Below are 20637 nucleotides of genomic sequence, written 5' to 3'. Positions count from 1 at the left end.
TGTCGACACTAGAATATGTGTTTTTCTTATGGAACTTTGTGCATGTTATTAGGTTTTACCCTATTTCCATCTCCCTATACTATGCCCTTGCAAGTATTATGGTGTCAAATAGCTGCTTTATTAAATTTCACACTGTAGATGGAGAGTTGAAATTTTCTAATAATAAATACTGTTGTTGGCATATGATGACTTTTTTTTTGGTTAGGGGTTAAAAATTCAGTTTCTTTTACTCTAGAATGGAAGATTATAGCTGGTGCTACATATTTTGAAGGTTATCTTTTTATTCCGTGAAAATGAATTCCTGAACTTTGCTTAAGGTGTTGTGTACATTACTTCTGCATACATTATAGGACCTTTGATAGTCCATTTACATATTATTAACTGTTGGATAAGATTTCTTGGAAAGTAGTGATTTCCTGTTACATTAGATTTTGACATCAGTCAGGGAACACTGTGTCCTTGTAATTTCTCTCAAAGCCTTGCTGCTATTTAGGAAGGGGATTTGTTGAAAATAGGGAGGGTCTTAGGTGGGTGGGTGAGAAAATGGGAAAACATGGATAAAGTCTTAAAAGAATTATAATTTTTATTTTGATGGTTATTTCCTTTCTTCATTATAGAGTCTCCAATAAGCAGTATTTTGTTTTCAGTTTGACAGACCCTTTGAGAATAGTTTACCCATATGTGTACCATAGTTTAAAGCAGTAATTATTTCTTTCCTAGTTGTAGTATCACGTGCTTAACAGATTTGCCTTACAGATTTTTCTTTGCAAACTTTGGAGAGTAGGTAGATGATTGTTTTATACAAAAGGATCGCCTTTTGTTTGGCCTGGGGGAACAGCCCTTCTCCCATCTACACTGATTCCAAGAAGTCACCATGTTAGTAAATATCCCACATGTGAAGATAACTCTGGGATTAAAGATTTCAGCCCAATGTGGCTACCCTCTTGAACAGACAATATAATACACTTGGGGGTAGTTGGTAGGGGCAATTTTCCATCATGACCTCTGGGAAGCAGAGCCCTGGAATCTGCTGCAGGAGTGGTTATGGTAAAATATGCACACAGAACAAGGAGTGAGGGTCCAGGAGTCAGATTCAGTGAGTTTTGAGCCCCCACTGCTGCATTCTTTGTTTTCCTGAGCTTGTTAGTCCCCTTTGGCAAAGTCTGTAGTTTGTATAAGCTGGTTTTGTCAGTGTTTCTGCTATTTTATGAGTCCAGAACATGCTACTCTTCTTATTTCAATTAAGAAATCCCCATTTATTCACATTACTATTCAGTTAGAATACCTTTTAAGTATCATTCATAAAGGTATATTCTTTATTATCTTTATAATGCAGTTCCTGAAGTAGGAATATTATTCTTTATACAATATAATGATTTTAAATTTTATAATTACGTGGGTAATCCAAAATACAACCACATTCACCCCTTCCACCAAGTACTTCTTTCGGCATTAAAAATAAATTAAGAAACACAAGCGGGACCTGAAAAAAGAAAAGATATTACAATATGAAAACCCTAGTGTAGAACAAACATGAGAAGATTATTTTGAGAGTAAAACCTTCAGTCATCTATTTAAAATGAAATAAGAAAGAAATGTGGGAGTGTTTACTTTTAATATAAACTTGTTTTTCAATACATTTGAGATAGTACTGTGTTATAAAAATATGACTAAAGATGGGAATTGGTTTTTACTTTAGATAGATTTATTTCAAATATTTGACCAATCTTTATCTCTTCTTATCAGAAGTGGTCTTTATTGACACTGGCAAACCATGAAGTTGTGTAGTTCTTGTCTGATTATGTTCAGAACTTATAGTAACACAGTAACTAGGGGTCCGTAACTAGATAATGCACCCATCTCTGTTTCCCAAGCAGATGGGGATGTATACTTGCTGGGTCTGATTACTTTAGAGTTCTCATAATGGGCTAGATTGCAACATGAACTCAGTAAATTCTTACACTTCCCTTGAGAGATTCTTGACAAAGCCACAGTAAGAGAGATTGATGTACTGTTCTTACTGTGATAGGCTATGAAAGCTGATACGTAGTCAGTATGTCCGGAAGGTCTGAATCATGACTCTTTTTCTAATTTAAAAAATTTTTAAAAGATCACCTGTGTCCTTGGCAACCTCCTCACTTATTTCCTCTAGATCTTTCTAGTAATTGACAATGTGGTGCCATGTAATGAACCCTTCACTAGCCTCAGACAACCTGTGTTTTAGATTCTATGCTTCTACCTACATGACTTTGGCTCTGTGCCTCTACCTACGTGACTCTGAATGAGCCACTGAGTCTATTAACTCATTTGTAAGCCAAAGATAAAAATCTTCAACTTACTGAGTCATTATAAAGATTAAGTAAAAGGTAGCTGGTATATAATTCTCTGCAAAAATTGAGGGATGATTTCTGAGAATGGTTTTGTTTCCTCAACAAGTAATGAAAGATAAATCAACTGTGTTTAAGAGCATGGAACCTAGAAAAACTGATACTGGATTCTGCTTCTATCTCTTACTAGCAGTCTGATGTTTGGTAAAGCATCCTGCCTGTTTGAGCCTTACTTTACTCATCTGAAAAATGGATCTAGCTGGGTGTGGTGGCATACACCTGTGATTCCAGTGGCTCAGGAGGCTGAGGCAGGAGAATTGCAGGTTCAAAGCCAGCCTCAGCAAAAGTGAGGTGCTAAGCAACTCGGTGAGACCTTGTCTCTAAATAAAATACAAAATAGGACTCGGGATGTCGCTTACTGGCTGAGTGCCCTTGAGTTCAATCCCCAGTAACAATAACAACAACAACAACAACAACAACAACAAAAGATCTAATAATAACCCTGCCTCACATGATGTTGTGAGATTAAACAATTTCATATTTATAAAATACTTGCAAGTATCCACAGAGAGTGATGTTATCTACATTGTTAACAAAGAAGCATACTGACAATAAATAAGTCAAAGGGCAGCATGCCCTCCCTCAATTGGTCCAGGGAAGTTCAAAATTCCCAAGTCAACTTTAAGGCATGGAGAATTCTTTCTGCTGCGGCTATTACTTCTGACCATAGCAGGCACTCTCCCGAGAAGTACTTTCCAGGGCTCTACTAGCACTCTGGTTGGAGGAAGTGTGATCCCACCTCTTCTCTGTTTCCTCCAGCTAAGGATGGTCCTTGATAGCTCCTCAGTCCTATAAACACCCATCTCCCAGGATCCCAGTGTCTGGGAGAGCGCTGGCCCATACTGGAGCAGTGTCCCTGCATAAGATGCAAGGAAATACTCACCCTTTGCCTTCTGTAGAATTAAGCTTCTGAGGCCTGAGACATATTTCCTCTTCAAACACCCAAGCTCAAAAGGGTTGACTGCCACCTTCTTCACCTCAACCTTTCCTGGAAAATGGGTTGTTCTTCCCTGCCCAAACCCATTTGATCAATCTTCCTTGAGTGGTTCTCAGAGACAGAGAGACTCCTTATACTCCCTTGCCCTGGATACTTTTCTGGAAAGATAGAGCTTATATGCTTGTAGTACTTCTCCAGAGCGGTGAGTGTGAGTGTGTGGGGGTGGAAGCTTCCCTTAGTGAGTTCACACAGTTTTTTTTCTGGAAAGAAGTTTCCCATTGGTCACTTTCTGGTTTAGTTCAAATAACTTTTGTCATCTAAAATTTAGCATTTGTAGTCCTGATCAATATAGGTACAAGTTGGTACCACTGGGCAACCCTGGATAGTATGTGCCTATTCTCTAGCATTTAAATTATTCTACAAACAGTTGATGATCTTATCTTGCTTTAGAGAAACCCTTAATTATAATTCTTAAGTCATCAGAGGTCCAAGGTTTAAATTCTAGTTTCATGACCAGCTGTCCGGCTTCACCTCTCCTGGTTCCCCATTTGTACAAGTGTGCTCTGTCATAAGGGGTAAAGTTAATCATGCATTTAAGTCACAATTATGTCTTCCATGCCTTTGCCTACTGCACACACTATTTTCTGCTCCTCTCTTTACTCCTGCTCACCTTCCTGAGGCTCAAACTTTGCCTGAATAATTTGTACTCTGTGGAGGCTCATCTGGAGTAACACTTCCTCTGTGAAGTCTTCCACAATTCCATCCAGCTGAGTGAGAGGGCTGTCTTACATGCCACCATGGCAATGTGTGCATAAACCTATCTCAGCACTTACTGTAACATACTTTCGGTTCATTGGACCATGTTCCACTTTAAACTATTAATGTCCGCACAGCAGAGGTGTTTTTTTAAAAAAAAATTCACCACAGCATCTAGCCTAGAGATGTTGGTACAATTTTGTTGGAAGCAAACATGAAGTAGTTATAATTAGTTGCTGATAATTATGAGAACTCCATCCTCGTGGAAAGACAACTGTGCTAGGTGGAACTCTGGGCCTGTGGGGTGGCTGGAGGGGGTGGGCTGCTGGGGGTATATGTCCTGGAAGGATTCATCTTTCCTTTCACCCCCTTCCCTTCTGTCTGTCTGGGTGCTGGCAGCCATGAGGGGAGCAGCTTTCCTCCACCATGCCTTTGGCCGTGATGTTCTACCTTGTTGAGAGCCACAGCCCAGTCGGGATGGCACCTGGCATTTTGCCAGAAGGAGTGGTTGAGAGGTGACGACAGCAAGCCATTAAGATGATGATAATTAAGTTAAGCTGTGTATAATTGTTGTGACTGGATGATGCTGGATTGAAACAGGCTGTGTATTCAGTTGTATATAGACCCCTGCTGTCCAGCGGCTCCTGCTGCCTTGGGCGCCTGCTACTTTTGAGTTCTCTGTGAGTTCCCATTGAGTTCTCACGGAGCCCCCAAGTGCGGTGGAGTGCTGGTGGAGTTTGGGCAATAAAGTAGTTCCTGTTTGAACCTACAAGTGCCTCCTGGCGACTGGGTTATTTTGTGCCCAGCCAGACTGCTGCACTACCTCACCTTGGGCCCAGAGCAATGGAGTTGGTCAGGTCAAGCATGGACTAAACTTCTGAAACTTAGAGCCCAAACAAATTTTTCTCCTCTAAGTTGTTATTGCTGGGTATTTGATGCACACTGACAAAAAAGTTGACCAACACAGGGTATCTCTATGCCCCCAAGCCCTACCTTTTAGAGATCTCTGGGAATCTCTATCCATGGGAAACTCATCCCTGTCCACAGAGAGGAATCTTGGTTTCTGGATCCAATGATTCACATCAGTATTTCATTGTTTCTAATGTATGAAGGCATGAATTGGCGTGAACATACTTTATATACAAACAGAGATATGAAAAATGGTGCTCTATATTCTATATGTGTAATAAGAATTGTAATGCATTCCGCTGTCATGTATTTTAAAAAATAAATATGGTTTGTGTGTGTGTGTGATTGTGTGTGTGATTGTGTGTGTGTGTGTGTGGAGGAAGGGTATTAGCTCAGTTATTCCATGTAGAATTTTCTTTTTTTTTCTTTTTTTTTTTTTAGCAGAGCTGTGTTTTAAGACTTCTGCTGTGATGCTTGTCAGTGAATCCATCAGTGCTATTAAACAGAGTGGCATTCTCCCCTTGTGTCATTTTAGAGATTGTGTATCCTTTTCAATGTTTCCACAAGTGTGAGAATAATGTACTTAGGGGCTAATCTGTTGAGTGTATTTGGTTAGATTAGAGCAAGCACAGTGCTTTTCGTAAGGATGGGTATTACTTTTAAAGAGAGTAGGGAAGTAATATCTAATCCATGTCGAGAATGGAAACATCTCCAGACACCGCAAGGCACCACCGTTGTGCACAACTTCCTCTGATTCCCTTCCTACTCCACAGAACCATATTGCCTTTTAGTAAAAGTTTTTGTTGTCCTAAAAAGGCTTTTGATATTCATGTAAGGAATAAATTTCTCATTAGAGTAGGATGAAAGTTTTTAATTCTCCTACGTGGGGATGTGGTCAGATGAGGAGTGAGTCATGCTGGTGGTAGTAATTCATCTTGTCCCCTCCTATGATGTTCACGGTCAGAGTCTAGATGGTCTAGATAACACAGCCTTGCTGTGTTTTAATAACCTCTAGTTGTATTCTGGGAAGAATGTGGTATACTGAATAATATTTTTTAACTGTTAAATTGTGTTTTAAGAGCACTTAATATTTTTTGTCCTGCTCTTTTCACCATGTAAGCAACTTGACTTGGATTTCATTGTCTCAAGTGAGGAACGCATAGAGCTAAATGTATTAGTTGGCTGTAGCTTCTGACTTTGTACTCCATGAAATATTAAAAGAAGCTGAATTTGTAAGAAGAAAAGAATTTCTTTTGAAGTTGTAAACCAACCCTTGGATAGGAGAGCAGAAATGCTGGTGGGTCTCGAAGTAGCAGGTCCCTGTTTAATCTTTCTCATGGGTTCATATGAAGTTTGTGTAGAAAGTATGTAGGGCAGAAGACACTCATCTTTAACAGACTGTGAGGTGGGCTAATATGAAAAGTTTATTTTATTTCAAGAAGCTATAATAGAGCTGCAATATTCCTAGTGCATGAATTAATGGTGAATGAGATAAGCACTTAGCAATTCCGTGACCTTAGGTGAGATCTTAACTTCTCCAAGTCTCATGTTCTCTTCTGCAAAGTAGGGATCACAAACTCACCTTGAAGAGTTGTTTTAAGAACAGATGTAAATGAGCTGGTGTTTGTCAAGGACCAGCAGGGGATCATTAAATGGCATCCATTATTAAATTATGACTTCTACTGGTAGCAAAGTGACAATTAAGTTTATATAATAGTTGAATAAAAGGCTTTTTGGATCCTATGGAAACCTCTCATTACTATGCTGCTCATGCTGCCTAAGTACACATTTATATTCTCTTCAGATTTTTAAAGATATAAATACAATTTTATTGAGCAAGGAGGTCATTGCTAGAGATAATGTCTCAAACTTGTCAAATTTACTCTGTTTCCTTCAAGAACACAAGTCACTTCTTTAAATTACTAAGATTTACTCATACTAAATTCTAATTTATTGCATGTGCATCTCAAATAAATTTATGAGAAATTCATTAAAAACATGAAAATGTCAACATAGCATTTTAATTATTGTGCTTACTACATACTTGAAATGTCACAAAATATCAGAATTATATGAGCTAAACAAATTGAAAACATCTTTAGGGAATAACCATTTCTAGTCTAAAGTCATACATCCTATTCCCTTAATGATTCCTTGTTCAATAAATGTTAATGGATGATGATACAATAACATTTTGCAAATTTAATTTTCTCAGTTTCTGTCCTTTGAACAGTATGCTTTAAATGATTCTTTGTGGGCTGGGGATGTGGCTCAAGCGGTAACGCATTCGCCTGGCATGCACGGGGCGCTGGGTTCGATCCTCAGCACCACATAAAAATAAAACAAAGATGTTGTGTCCACTGAAAACTAAAATAAATGAATAAGTATTAAAAATTTCTCAAAAAATATATATAAATGATCCTTTGTTTCATTTCATCAACTTCCTGTTAAAAAGGCTTTTGCTTTTGGAGTGATTCTCTGACCACTGAGATCTTAGTGCTTAATCCAGAGGTTTCTAACCATGGTAAATAAATGGTGCACCAAAAGTGAGTTTTGAGTGTGCCTGGGGAAAGTTCCCTAACCTCAAGGTGACGGGTGGGTCTTAGGGTGGGTAAGAGCTGCAGGGTGCTTCCAACTACTGCTGTCTCCAGTGCTCTAGTCTTCTGTGTACATGTTATCTCTATTGTCTGTGTCTGTTATGAAATTAAAAGTGATAACTTTTGTCAACAATTAAGATCACTAATTTAAAACACTTGTTAAACTCATTGAGGGTTTTTGTTTTTTATATCCTTAAACATTTATAGTTACCTTCATGGTTCTTTTTAAGTCATGATCTATTTTTTCCCTCGCTCACTGACTCCCTGGACCATTTCCCACAGAAACGTCTCAGCTTTGCTTTATTTCTTTAAACCCTCAATCCCCTCAGTTCTCTCTTTGGCTCAGTTTATCTGTTCCTATGGCTGTGTCTACTCTTCCTTAAGACCTCAGACTATGATTCATCATCTTCTCAAAAAGTTAATGCTAGATGTTGCAGGTGAATGTCTAATACTCCTCTCTGCTCTTCACACTTGGAAAATAACTTGTTGGATTCTTCTGTTTACTGCCTTCCCTTTTATCTTTCTAATTTGGTTTCCATTTCCCCTTTCCTAACTTGGACTTCTTTTTTTTCTTTTTTCTGCTTTAGAAACCACCTCACTTTTTCTCTATTAATGTGAATTTTTTTTACTTAACCCTTGTTTTCTTTTAATTTTAATTAATTTTAAAAAAAACAACAGTGGAATGCATTACAATTTTTATTACACGTATACAGCACAATTTTTCATATCTCTGGTTGCATATAAAGTATGTTGACACCAATTCGTGTCTTCACACACGTACTTTGTATAATGATGTCTAGCACATTCCACCATCCTTGCTAACACCCTGCCCCTTCTCTTTCCCACTCACCCCTCTGCCCTATCTAGAATTCATCTATTCCTCCCATGCCCCTCCTCCCTACCCCACTGTGAGTCATGATTTTTTACACATATTGGTTGTGTAGATTAACTGGGATTCACTGTGATATCTCCATATGTGAATATCTTGTGCACTGATATGGCCAGCCACCCTTTCCTCTATCCTTTCCTCCCTCCTCTCCTCAACAGCTGCCACAAATATAAACAAACATCCAAGGAATCCTTGGTTCTTTTTTTGAGATTCATATACTTGCAATTACATTTTCCTAGGAGGAAAAAAAAAACTAGCATTGAGGAATATCCATTCTGACAGTGACCAAATTAACAAACAGAACAAAATAAGCCTAGGATAATTTCAGGAGATTAAATTAAATTTAAAAGCTTTTATAGTAAATGTTACTATTAAATAATTCATTTTATCTTAACTTATTGTTAATATGAGAATTCTTTACCTTAAAATCTTCTCTTAGAATTAATTATTTTTGACAAGGTGCATGGAACATTATAAAACATACTTACAATGGTATTTTATATGTTGATTTGCATCGTATCTTAGCTGAGAGTTTTAGTTCAAATGGCAAAACAGAACTTAACAGTTTGTAAAGGGCAAGGTGAACGAATTATAAGAGTTTACTGGACTGATTGTCAGTCGAACTCTGAGAAGACTCAAATGGCAGTGCTTTAAATAAGTTGCATTTTAATTCTCTTACAAAAGAAGACTGGGGACGCTGATGGCAGGAATATAGGCTTGTTTATCATGTAGTATTCCAGGATCCTCAACAAATTATTCCCACTTCATGGTCCAAAATATCTGCTCCAACATCAGCTAAAATGTCCACATTCTAGCTATGGGAGGGTGTTAAATGTGGAAGACACAATGTTTTGTTTTTGTAGGTTAACCTTGAAGTTTCACATGTCATTTCCTCTCAAGTTCTGTTTAGGTACATGGCCACACATAGCTCAGAGAAGGAAGGGAAATGTCATCCTCTTATAAAATTATCACCATAAAGGGGAGAAGAAATGTTATAAAACAATTAGCAGTCCCTGCAACAACAAGACTGATGTGGGGCAGGGACTGTGGTTCAGAACAGAGCACTTGCTTAGCATGTGCCAGGGCCTGGGTTGGAACATCATTACCACATAAAAATAAATAAAATAGAGGTATTGTGTTCAACTACACCTAAAAAATAAATTAAAAAAAGGACTAATGTGGGCACATCAGTAATAATCACATGTGACACAAAGAAGGACATATTTAGTGTGGGTCCTAGGATATACTTTGGTTTAACTGGAGGGCCAAAGGAAATACACAAATGTCACTCATAATTTTTTGTTTTAATCTTGGGTATCCTGCCCAAAATAATTATTTTCAGTTCCAATATTCATTTTTGCATAATAAGAAAAAATAATTAAGACAGTCTTCTCTTCAAGGAATTCATCTTCTGTTAGAAAGATGATGAAGGTTTAGTATTATGTGTTAAATGCAATAAGAAAAATGGACACAGAGTTTAGTGATAGGATAGTGGTTAAATCAGTTTAGGTAGTGTGAAGATTTTTATCAAGGATGTGATCTTGAGCTGGAGCCACATGAATGTATGGAGATTTTCATCTACTTCTTGCAAAAAAAAGAAAAAAGAGGAATTATATACAACTTTAGTTTAGTAGGGAATGATTTCTCATGCCTATAGCTGAAAGAACAGGTGGTGAAGGTTGGAGAAAATTCCAGTTTAGAACAGGATTGCTGAAGACTCACAGCAAGTGTACACCCAAGATGACAGTCCCCTAGGCAGCCGTGGGCAGCCCTGAGCACACAGTTTCCTCCTCCTTCAGTTTGAGGGATGGTAACTTGCCCTTGCTAGTTTTAGGGTTTGCATTACTCCTCTGGTTTTCCCTCCTTACCAACTTTTCTTTTTAGCTCCTTTACTTAAATTTTTTCTCAAATTATTTGATTTGCTTAGGTCATTTATTTTCTGCTTGAAACTTAATAAGTGCAGTGTATAATTATGTCTAGAAAAGAAGCAAAATAGACAATGAAAATAAAGGAGTAAAAGTCTTTTTATTATAAATTGTACCCATAATCATACAAATAAAAAGAACAATCATTTAGTAATGCAACTGAATACAAGACGGCACAATTATAGTGAGATAGCTAAATAAAATATTCTGAGACAGTTAATAATTTTATATTGACAAAGGTAAAGGCATTAAGGATTGGATTATTATAAAAGTTAAATTAATATAATTGTCTATAATTTTGAATTTAATTGAATCATATGATTATGTCCAATGCATTGAGCATATAAACTAAAACAATCATAACACTCTTCAATGTATTATTATTAGAACCTTGTGAACTATTTTCAATAGTAGGAAATTTCTAATTTCAGTTCATTAAATCAAAAAATAAAATGAAAAAAACCCCCAAAAGCAAAAAATCCAGAATTTTGTATCTTATGTTTACAGTACTTAAATCTTATATTTACATACCTGTTTAGTAAAGGAGATTAAACTAAAATCACATATAATAACAGTGACACTTAATTTTGATACTGCAATTTAAAACAGTGCTGAAGCAATACTCAGAGTTAAATTGATAGTGAAAATATTGAATATACAAATACAATGAAAACAAATAGCATTAACAAATATAAGAGAAGTAAAAAAATATGTAATTGATAAAAGAGAAATGCATATTAAATAAAATTTAATTCCAAGACTTGATTCTTCCTAAATGCATGGAATAGGAAATGAAATAATATGTTGTTAAACTTAATCAATTTAGAGAGAAAATGAAGAAAAGGTATTTGTAAAGAGAGCAGATAATAACAATAAATTTGAAAAAATTACAACACTTTTGAGCCCAGTCAATATTCTATTCAAAAGTATCTCTTATCACCTGGTCAGTAAAAAGTGCTTCACAGTCAAATTCAAAGGGTGTGTGTTTTAGTCAACTTTTTTGCTGCTGAAAGACCTGACAAGAACAATTGTAGAGAAGAAAAAGTTTATTTGTGTCTCATGGTTTTAGAGGTCTCAATCCATAGACTGCAGGCTCCATTCCTCAGGGATCTAGGTGAAGCGGAACATCCTAGTGGAAGAGCGGTGGAGGGAAAGAAGCTCACAGATGATCACAAAGCAGAGAGAGACGCCTCTACCCAGATACAAAATATGCACCCCACAGCCATGCCCCAATGACCACCTCCTCCAGCCACACCTCACTTGCCTTCAGTTTCCACCCAGTTAATCCCATCAGGGGATTAGTCATTGATGCCCCAGTCATTTCACCTCTAAACCACTGTCTCCCCCATGGGCTTTTGGAGGACACCTCACATCCAAACCATGACAGTGTGGATGCATCAGACTTCATTCTGAAGTTATATAAATCTGCAATATGTATACGGGGTAAAAATGGGAGTTCATAATCTGCTTGAATCAAATGTATGAAACATGATATGTCAAGAGCTTTGTAATGTTTTGAACAGCTAATAAAAAAAGTCAATTTCTCCAAAAAAAAATTACCAAAATTGATTTGAGAAAAATATATTAAAAAATGATAATAAAAGTTTAAAAAATTATGATCTCAATGATTTCCAGAGTCTTTCTGGAGATAAATATAATAGTTTGTTCAAACAACAGAAAGGCAACAAGATTACACAAAATAAAACAGAAAATTAGAACATCATAAATGTTTAAAGTTTAAATTGCCTATTCCTGTGCTAGAAAACAAAGACCCTGGAAGAATGGATTGAAGTTTCTTTCCTTACAGAACCTGGAAAAAGCTCATTTCGAAAAATAATGTTGATGATTTTTTTGACAAAGATTCTTACACAATACTGTCCATCATATTATTGTATGGTTTGTTTTCTGCTTCTGGCCATGATGAAGTAACAGAGAACAGACTTACTTTGTTGCTGGTAAGGAGAGCAGCAGACTACATTCATCTTGCTGAGTTTTGGAGACAGATTGGATTTCAGGGAGGCTGAGGTGACCAAAATCTTAAGGGTAGATTTTCATAGAGGCTGCAACTCTTGACATTTAAAGAAGAAATACCAAACATATACAGATTCTTCCTGAACTTGAAAAATATGAAATATTCTGTGAGCTCAACATGACTTTGACAGCAAACTTAACAGGAACATTAGTGACTCATGCACGTTACAGTCATTTGATCATGAACATGATGCATAATTCAAACTATAATAGTACAAACAAAATTCAGCATATATTATAAGGGTTATATTACAATATAATATAATATTATAATATAATATTAATCCATATTATAAGGATTCTATGTCATGTGTAAGGCTGACTATGTTTTTTGAGGGGATGCAAAGTTTATTCAATAATAAACTTTCCCTGCACTATTCCCTAAGCATTTACCCTATTAAAAATTGTGGAAGGAAAATATATCGCTGTTGAAACCAATCAGAAATGCTTTTGATAAATTTAAATAATTGTTTAGGTAAAAAGCTTTCATATAGTTAAGAATAGAAGGGATTTTCATTAGTATAATAAAGGGTATCCAAACAAACACAAAAATGAACAAACCAACCAAAATCCTTCATGCAAATACCATTCCTAATAGTAAAATGTGGATGGCTTTTCCTTTGGAAGTGAAACGAGGATATATGCTGTTATCACTAATCTTTAATATTTTACTAAAGGATTAGGAAAATTCTGTTAAGTAGAAGGCAAAGGAAATTCATACATGAAAGGAAAAACCTTCTATTTCTTAAAGCAGTACTTGGAGAAAGTAAATATCAAATCAAATAATAGAAGATACTTGCGACCAATATGACTAAAAATGACCCACAAATCATAAAAATCAATAAGGTAATGAGTTTACTTAGCAGAAAAATGGGCAATGAATTTGAATAGACAATTTGTAAAGATAGTCTCCATATATGAAATAATACATAACAAAAAATGTTACTCCTCTTATTAATAGCCAGTAGGAAATATAACTAAAAATACAATGAAATTCCAGTAGACTCCCCAAGAGTGGATAAAATTTTTAAAACTCTGACAATGTCAAGTTTTTTCAAGAATAGAGCAATAGGCCCTTTCATACAGTTTTGGGGTAATTATATATATTCTTACCAAACACCCCCAACACATATTCTCAAGGTAACCCTGTGAGTTATGGATATGCTAATTATCTTGATTAAAGTCAGCATTTCACAATACATTGATATACTTTAAATATATACAATTCTTATCAATTATACCTCAAAAAGCTGGAGGAAAAATGTCAAAAAAAAAAAAAAAAAGTAAAACATCTAAGGGCACACACACAGGAAAAATATCATTGCCCCCGCCCCCACCCCCACCAGAAAGTTTCTTGGTGAGAACAAAGGATTAATAAGATTAATATTTGCCATCAGACCAATCCAAGGAAGTGAGTTCAAACAGAACTCTTACGTTACACTGAATATAGAATGTGAATTTAATGTATATATTGACCGAAATTTAGGGGATGTAAAGGATTGATCTAATCTGTCTCTCACTTTATTCAATGAAAATTCAATGGAATAATCCTCATGGGTTCTGTCAGTGTCTTATGTGACTTGGATATGGGAACATTAGAATCTTTTATGGATTCTTATCATTTTACTTTCTCAAAGAAAGATTTACTTTTTTGGGGGGATTGCAGAGATTTTTCCTTTTTGTTTTTGTTGTTATAGATGGACAGAATGCCTTTATTTTTTTCTTTTTATGCGGTGCTGAGGATTGAACCCAGTGCCTCACACACACATTAGGTAAGCACTCTACCACTGAGCCACAACTCCAGCCCTCCTTTTCCTTTTTTATTTGTATGTTATAATGATGCATAAGAGTGGAATTTTGTTATTACATATTTGTACATGTACACCAGATAGCAATATAATTTGTACCTCCCCTCTCTCTTCCCAGAGTCCCTTTCCTCTATTCTGATGGTCTGTCTTCTACATTCATGAGATTCTCTTCTACCTTCTAGGGTTTCTTTTCTGCTTTTTTCTCTCTCTACCTTCCATATATGAGAGAACACACATAAACCCTGACTTTCTGAGTTTGACTTATTTCTCTTAAGGGGATATTCATTCTTAAGGCTATTAAAATAGCATTTTAAAGACATGAAACAGTGTAACAGTCTCACATTACATGCACTTATTTTAATAGAAATCCACTTAGAATTAATAATTTTCACTTATATTAAATGTATAAAAGTTTTATGAACAATTAGCTCTTAAAAGTACTATAAATGAGAGTATTTTATTCTAAATTTTGGACTTCATATACTGACATATCCCATCATTTTGTAAGAATATAAAATACACATAACATCATATTTTTACTTTTCTAACCACTACCATTTTGACACAATTAATTTATAGTTTTATTGTATGCTGATACTTAAAAATTGAGAAAAGTCTAAGAAACTAGTTTAACCCAGCTCACATGAAAATACTGTCCAGTGGCTAATATAAAACCATGTTATTTGGGGTTCACCAACATGATTAAATCAACGAGTGAGTTTTGGTTCAGAAGTAACCAGAGAATATCATATTGTAGAATATTTAGAAAATTCTGTATAAAATACAGTCAACCTATACTTCAACACACTTCGGCACTAAGTAAGATGAATCATCAGATGATAAAAATGAAGAGAAAGCACCGAAGTAAACACTCATCATAAGAGAGACACAAAGTGTCCACAAAGCATTTCTGAGTTTTTGAAAGGGCACCTGTAAGGCCAAAGAACAGATGATGAGCCTTAGGGCTCTTACATGACAGAAGATGGTAAGCAAATTGAGACCTGGCATAAACAAGGGGCTCCAAAAGGCTTTAACCTCAGAAAGAGAAAGCAAGGCCTCTAGCACCCTGGAGAAATGGAGGGGAACTTTGGCTGAGTTGGCTTCCACTCAAGCAGAAACATCCAATAAAAAGCAAATCAACATCATCCATTTGAATGAAAAGAAAAAATAAAATTTAAGTCAAAAGCATTAATACGATAAATTATGTCACTGTACAGTGACAAAAGTTATTCTTTGAATACTCTGTGGAGTACAGGAATGCTAAACTTATAACTTATCAACATACTATCAAAATACATAAAATACAAGTTGAAAGAATTATAGCAGAAATTGACAAATCAGTAATTCAGTGAGAAATTTTTCACTTATTCCTTTCAGTTTCTGATACAGCAGTAAAAAAGTAAATAGAGAAATAGAAGTTTATTGAAAAGATACCACATTTGTTCCAAAAGTTGTATAGAAATGTGGACCCAAATAATTAAAAAATAAGCATTCTTCTCAAGCATGTAGAAACATTTCCAAATGCTGTGTACTGGGCCATAGACTAAGTGCCAACAAATTAAACAACTGATGTCATAGGTTACTTTCTCTGTCATAATATTCTTCAATTTTTTTTTCTTTAATTTTATGATTGAATTTGGGGCCTTGGCTCATCTTGGCAAGGGCTTTACCACTGAGCTACATCCAACCCTACACTGTTCAATCCAAAGTGAGTATAAGAAACATTAAATTAAAGAATAGAAATTTCAAATGTTTGTATACTTAAAATTCCATTTCTAAATACTTTATTAATCAAAAAAGGAAAAATGTTAACTAGAAACTATTTTAAATGGCATAATAATTAGATTACTATATATTATAATTTGTGTAATGAGAAAGCAATTTATAGCTAAAAATTATTGTATTAGACAAGAAGGAAAATTAAATATTTCGACACATGCAATCTGATTAAAAGAGCAAAACAGAGCTGGTCATGGAGGCTTATAGTTTTAGAGGTTTCAGTCTATCATGGCCAACTCTATTGCTTTGGGCCTGAGGCAAGACAAAACACCCTGGTAGAAGGGTGTGGTAGAGGAAAGCTATTCAACTCATGGCATAGGCAAAGGGGCAAGGGATAAGATACATTCTTCTAGGGCATGACCCCAGTGATCTCCTTCCTCCAATTAGGCCTACCTCCTACAATTTCCACCATCTTCCAGTAATGCCACTGAATTATGAATCCATCAGTGGATTAATCCACTGATGAGATTAGAATAATCTATTTTCAATTATTTCTCAAAGGCTGCATTGGTGACCAAGCCTTCAACACATAAGCCTTTGGGAACATTCAAGATTCAAACTAACACAAAATACATTTAAAAACAAAAAGTTGTGAAAAATGTTTTATACTTTGATGGGAGCATAATTATTCAAATCAGTCTGGGAAATAGCTTTGTATTGTTTGGTAAGATTTAATGTATGCATCTTGTATAAACTAGAAAATTTACAAATAGGTATATGACCTTGATGAACTCTTATGTTTTGTCCTAGAAGACATTTAAAAAAAATGTTCATATAGCAAAGAAACAAAAATCTAGAAAAATGAAATACCTATCAGCAGAATTTATAGATAATTTTGAAAGCATTCATAAGTTAGAATAGTGTGTCAAAACAAAAATGACTGAACCACGGTTACTTGAATTGTCATGAAAGAATCTCACAAACAAAATGGTGAAATATCTCCCAAAATACAGTGTGTGTCATATCATCTATTTAGATTTCAAAACAGGCAAAACTAAGCAATATTGATTAAGAATATGCATATACAGGTAGAAAACAGAAATGTGTTTGCAAAATTAAGGATAACAGTTATTAATGAATTTGGTGAAGGGCACAAAGGAAAACTTCTGAAGCAGTGTTATGCTTTTTAACTCGAGTGGTGATGACATGAGTGTTCGCTGTGTAAAACATCAACTGCACTTGTGCTTCGTTCTTGGTTTCCCCTAGTTTTAGCCTGGGATCTTTTGAACAATAGAGTCTAATGCATGGATTAAGTGCTGATGCTCTATCTGTGAGGCACAATTCAAGAAAATTAAAAGGAGGGAAAGGGAACTGAGGAAGAAGGAGATGTACAGTTCAAGGAGATGTGGTCCATGCTGGTAAGTAACACAGCTGGTACGTGGTCAGTGAACCTGCTATGCCTTAGAGGGAAGGACAAGGGATTTATGTGACTGACTTTTCATGCCTCCCATCCCCAGCAGTCATGACATGTCAATGCACTTGTACTTCTGGATTGTGTGATTTGGTTCCTTTGGCCACCACTTAGGAAGCCATATCTTATTCCCTGTCTTGTGAGGTCTCACTGGAGTGGCAGAAGTCTTTGGGTATCTGGATGCTCCTGTGATCAGTTGACTACAGGTGTAGGAATTGTGTTAGTCTGTTAGAGTTGCATTGCCATGAGAGGAAATATTGTTAGGAAATGGAGGGGAACGTTCAGGGGGCAAAAGGGGCCAAGAGAGTGCTACAGAGGTATAGACAGTCTGCTGGAGAAGAGTGTTTTAAAGTAAAAAGTAAATCAACACGTTTTATGTCTACTTCATCTTATCCATAACCACTATATCAACTTTAAGAACTTAAACTCTATTGGAAATTCAATGAGAATAAAGTTGCTTTCAATACAAATAAATAAATAGGCAAATGAATAGTTGATGTCTGGCCTATACCCACCCCCCCCTACACACACAAAAGAAATAAAGAAAGAAAATAAGAAAGAAAGAATTCCAGTAACATGAAATGTAACAATAAGACCACAACATCTAAGAGGATGAAAAAAGACAATATTCCTTTGACTTTGGGTAGGAATGGATTTATTAAGTAACAGAGAAATGTAAAACACAAGGGAAAGATTGATAAACTTACATCCATTATAGTGAAGAACTTCTGATCATCAGAATCTACCCAATAGTGAGCTTCATAATGAGAATATTTGCAACAAATATTCCAAAAAATTATCTATAACACATACATACACAGACAGACAGACAGACAGACACACACACACACACACTAAGAGTCAACTTTAAAACAATAACAACAAAAACAGCAAAACACTAAAAACAACAACATCAAAACAGAACAGTTTCCCACTTCCTGTACCACCAAAGGCAGCAAAATGTTTCAGCAGGATTAATTCAAGGGCAAAGTTCATTTATTTTGGTAATTATATTGCAATGCAATTAATCCTCAATAGTTCTTAAACACACACACACACACACACACATACACACATGCACACACACACACATACTCACACACACAAGGAAGATTTGAGAAGGGTAATATTTTACAGAAGAGAAAATGCAAAAGACTAATAAACAAACCTGTATTAGGGTTCTCCAAAGACACAGACTCAGTAGGATCTGTATATAGATAATTGGAAGGGGATTTATCAGGGAGTTGGCTCTCACAGTTGGATGGCTGTGAAGTCCAGGAATGGGAGATCCCGAAACGCTGGCAGTGTGTTTCAGTTCAAATTCAGAGGCTGCAGAATCAGGGGAGATGATGATGTAACTCTCAGCTCAACCTTGAGAACCCAGAGAGAGGCCTTGGGATGTAAGTCAAAGAACAGGAAGCATGAAGGCTTTGGACTTCTGAGAAGAACTGGACTTCTGCTGTCCAAGGCAGGAGATGAGCAGGTCTCACCTCTTGGAGGAGGGGGCCAGTTTGTTTTCTGCATTTATTCTCTACATCCCCTCTGATTTGATGGTGCCTGCTCCCAGAGAGGGTGAGAATCCCCCACCTTGTCTACTCAGATTCCCATGTGAACCTCCTCTGGAAATGCCCTCTATATGCCTACTCAGAACAAGGCTTGTCTGGGTTTCTCGGTATTCTTGAATCCAGTCGAGCTGACACTTATAATTAAACCTCAACACACCATAACATCACTACCTCATTGACAACCTCATAATATGGTAATATTTGACATAGGCAAAACCAGAAGAAGAAAGTTTGAGGGTGTCAAAAATTGTGAAGGCAAGTGACTCCCTCCAGTGGAGGGGGAGATGCCCTTTGGGGAGGCTCATACAAGTGGTTTCAGGGTATCTCTGGGTTACTTAAATAGAGTGGGAGGCCAGGCATGGTGGTGTCCACCCCTAATCCCAGCTACTCAGAAAGCTGAGCCCAGCTGAGGACTGCAAGTTCAACATCCGTCTCAGCAACGTGGTGAGATCTTGTCTCTAAATGCAAAAGACAAAAGGGCTGGCATGTAGCTTAGAGGTGAAGCACCTCTGAGTTCAATCCCTAGTACCAAGAAAAGAAAAGAAAAAAAAAAAACCCAAGAATGTTAGGAGAGCAGATGTTTTCTTCAAATAAATGTTCACCATGGCTTACATGTGTATTATAAATACCACTTTGTATGTATTCAATATTTAATATAAAATATTGAAAAGAAAAAATGTCAACAAAGCTCAAGAAATTTCATGGGAATAATAAAATCCTTTAATATTCTAGACTCAAATACATCAAATAAATAAGATAAATGAGAATCTTTCCCAGGAAATGATCACCCTGCTTATACTCCCTGTGTAATAATTTGGTCTTGTCATTACTAGGTGCTCACTGGTTTCCAAGAGGAAACAGATCAAACAAGCAGAGGTTTCCTCATGAGATGGCTAGCATTTCTTCTGTGCTCTCCCATACTCCAATTAAAAAAATTTAATACCCAAACTGTTATATTTAACTAATGGAATTTGGGAAATGGAGAGATGGAGAACCACAGTAAATGGCAGAAAAGTGGCTGGTGAGATAGCACACACTACTTCCACGTGATAGCAGAAGACTATGTCCTAGAAACTCATGATGATATTTAACACTGTTTTATTTTTTTACCGGAACAAAATATATTTGTAGTTTTTGAGATTATATTCCTTAATGAGAAACATCAAAATCCTTGGAGTCAGACAGACCCTGGATTTGTACCCTGCCTTCAGCATTAATGAGATGCTAGCAAGAACAGATTACTTAACTTTATCTAATTTAAATTTTTTAATTGGCAATAATAATCACATATGTTTGTGAGGTACAATGTGAGGTTTTGATATACGTATTCACTGAGGAATGATTATGTCAAGCTAATTAACATATCCACCACCTCACATACTTAGGATGGTTTTGTAATAAGACACTTAAAAATCTAATCTTTCAGTGGTTTTGAAATATACATTTTATTATCTACATCATCATGTTGTGCAATGGATCTTGAAAACTTATTCCTCCTGACTTGAAACTGGGCACCCTGTGATCAACATCTCCCTGTTCCCTCCTTCAGCACCCGCTTCCCAGCCTCTGGTAAGCACTATTCTACTCTTCACTTTGGTGAGTTTAACTTGCTTGGAGTCCACATATAAGTGATGTAAGGCAAC

General features: G+C 36.1%; 1 long non-coding RNA gene across 1 annotated transcript; it reads right to left on the bottom strand.

Moving 5' to 3' along the window:
- Positions 1-11209: 11209 nt before the first annotated feature.
- On the bottom strand, positions 11210-18738 carry LOC144378437 (uncharacterized). The gene is made up of 3 exons (XR_013440084.1): positions 18598-18738; positions 12346-12511; positions 11210-11529 (listed from the first exon to the last, which is right to left on the bottom strand). It is a non-coding gene; the product is annotated as an uncharacterized LOC144378437 (long non-coding RNA).
- Between the last annotated feature and the right edge of the window lie 1899 nt (positions 18739-20637).

The sequence above is a fragment of the Ictidomys tridecemlineatus genome, chromosome 6, assembly GCF_052094955.1.
Source record: "Ictidomys tridecemlineatus isolate mIctTri1 chromosome 6, mIctTri1.hap1, whole genome shotgun sequence".
In the NCBI taxonomy this organism is placed as follows: domain Eukaryota; kingdom Metazoa; phylum Chordata; class Mammalia; order Rodentia; family Sciuridae; genus Ictidomys; species Ictidomys tridecemlineatus.
This window is presented reverse-complemented; position numbering and strand designations above follow the sequence as displayed.